At 33.9% G+C, this 2675-nt stretch overlaps 1 long non-coding RNA gene across 1 annotated transcript; it reads right to left on the bottom strand.

Annotated features, from left to right (window-relative positions):
- Positions 1 to 340: 340 nt before the first annotated feature.
- On the bottom strand, positions 341 to 2359 carry LOC146942225 (uncharacterized). The gene is made up of 2 exons (XR_015032618.1): positions 2021 to 2359; positions 341 to 713 (listed from the first exon to the last, which is right to left on the bottom strand). It is a non-coding gene; the product is annotated as an uncharacterized LOC146942225 (long non-coding RNA).
- Between the last annotated feature and the right edge of the window lie 316 nt (positions 2360 to 2675).

Here is a 2675-nt window from a genome sequence, read left to right as displayed (position 1 = left end):
GACGGATTTCGCACGATTTTCACACAAACTCTAAAATTCACGTTTGTGGGATATTGGACTAAAATTCGGACGGATTTCGGACGGAATTAAATTTAACTTCCTACGAATTTCGGACGGAATTGAGTTAAAATTTCCTACGGATTTCGGACGGAATTAAGTTAAAATTTCCTACGTTTTTCAGACGGATTTAAATTAATTATTCCAACAATTTTCAAACGGAATTATGGGCTTATTTGCGATAGAATTGCCACAAAACTAATAATTTAATTTGCTTTAAATTCAAATCCGTAAAATTCATATTAAATAATACATACTAGATTCAAATAAAAATAAATAATAATTCAAGAGTAAAGAAATGCTCATTGTCTGACATAAAATTATACAAACTAGATTAATATATGTGCTCAATGTTCTAGCACAATATATCACAAAATAACATGACTAAATTGCTCATTACTCAATACTCAAGGGCACTAGCAGGGACATGGCCAACAACAACTGCCCTCAAAAAGTAAATAGCCAAAATAATAAGGTAAAGAGGTTTGGAAACATAACTCCAACCAAAAGGAAATTCCAAGACAAAGTCAAATACAAGACAGCAGCAATCAAACACATAATCGATAAACCCAGCTAGGCCAAACTCATCTTTTTTCCCGCTCCTCCTCATATGGTGTCATCTTTTTCACAAGGTTGAGGCTCCAAACACACTCACACTGCAAGCATTGATGATAAACAAGTCAAAACTATGGAAATAACTAAGTATAATAGGATAAGAAAAAACTAGAAAAATAATTAGGCTCTATGCGCAATGGAGACAATACAACTGAGTTTAGGCTATGTGCAGGTCCTTCAATATATCAAATGTACAAGTCCTTCAAGAACTGTGTTTAGAATATATGGATATGATAATAGAATATATATGGTATGGTTTCAAAAAAATAAAAATAGAAATGTTATATACCATGTTTAATATGCACATTGCTATGTTTTTATCATCAAAACATAACACGTTTGAACATACCAGCTGAATCAAAAGTCATGAAAACAAGCAAAAAAAAGTTGATGGTTGTGTGGAGACAAATCTCTTTTGCATCTCTAAAAGTCTCCCTTGTAATGTGAAATTGTAAAGATCAAAGTGGCTGCAACTAATATATGACATAGTGTCAAAAGCACTGCGAAATAATAAGGTATTATTTGAAAGTCATTATCAATGAAACTGAGATATGTTTATTGAAAGTCACAAACAAAAGCACTTTCTGCATCAAAAGAAAAATGAAAAAACAAAGGCACTTTTTTGTTATATAAAATTAAAAGGCATCACCAATTGCACTAAAATAAGCTCACAGACTATGTTATTTGCGAAGAGCTGCAAGAGCATCCGTGTTCTTCGTTATTTCTCAAATGGAAACTTTAGAATGTTAAAATGAGGAGAGATGAGTGCTTTTAGAAAACTAAAGGGGGTGTGAGCGACATTTTGACATATCTCAAGGGAGGTTAGTGTAATTTTCCCTTTATTAAATGATAAAAGAAATCAAACTATTTTTTGGACAATACAAAATACAACTAGCAAGCTTCTAAGAGCAGGCAAAGCAATTGGCATACCAGTCCCCCACCACTAAAACTGAAACAACATAAAGCTTAAAGCCTATACCAGAAAAACAAGACACGCCTAAACAAATAGCAGTGTCTATGCCCTGTGTAAACCCCTGTGCAGAACAAACACGCTGCCACAATAATCTGAGCACTTCCTATCCTTTAATCAATTGTTTGTTTAAAGACAAAGTTACACTAAAGACTCTAGGCCGAGGACAGATATTGCACAGGAAACACCAATTCGACAATAACAAACGATAAGCAGAACCAATAAATCACTGACAGAAATTGGATCCCATGATTCAATAAGTTATTATAACCAATCAGCAACCAACTTAAATATACGCAAAAATTCGAAAGACCCGTATTTAGAGAATGAAAACACTTAAACCCTATCTAGGTGTTGATAACAACAAAATGAACAAACCTTAAGACACCCAAGAGTGTAGATCACAAGACCACTGATACTGGAAAACAACAAAGTCGCAGCCGATTCTTCGTCGCGTGGTTCGCCTTTCTTCACTGTTGGCTTCAATTATGGATTCAAAGAATCCAAAACACATAATAGAAATTGGGTAATATTACTGTTGGCTTTATTGTTGGGTTTAGGGTTAGTGTTCTTTTGAGTTCAAGTGAAAAGAGGGAAAAAGATGAAAAGGGGTAATATTAGGGTTTAATTTTTTATGAAAAGATGAAGAGGGAAATTCATTGAAGGGGGAAATTTTTGGCTTTCAATTTTGATGAAAATATCAAAGGGGGAAATTCATCCGCTCAAATGAAATTGCTCTTCAAGCTTTGTAGGTTTATTAATTATAAAAACAAAAATAAAAATATTTGGCCGTCCGAAATCCGTCTCAATATTTCACACGAATTTGGGACGGATTTGTTTTTTTACCGAAATTCGTGCGAAATTTGTGGGAAAAAACCTTGCTTGAACATGTCATAAAAATTTCACAGGATTTTGGGACGGATTTGGGACGAAAATTACGCTCCTTAAAAACTGTCCCAAATCCGTCCGAAAAATTTAGACAAAAACTCATCTGTCCGAAAATTCCGTCCGAAAACGCTGTTTTTTTAGTAGT

The sequence above is a fragment of the Medicago sativa genome, chromosome 3 (assembly GCF_051527215.1).
Source record: "Medicago sativa cultivar Bolivia chromosome 3, Bolivia_mono, whole genome shotgun sequence".
In the NCBI taxonomy this organism is placed as follows: domain Eukaryota; kingdom Viridiplantae; phylum Streptophyta; class Magnoliopsida; order Fabales; family Fabaceae; genus Medicago; species Medicago sativa.
The sequence above is the reverse complement of the archived record's forward strand: the minus strand, read 5'-3'. Positions and strand labels throughout refer to the sequence as shown.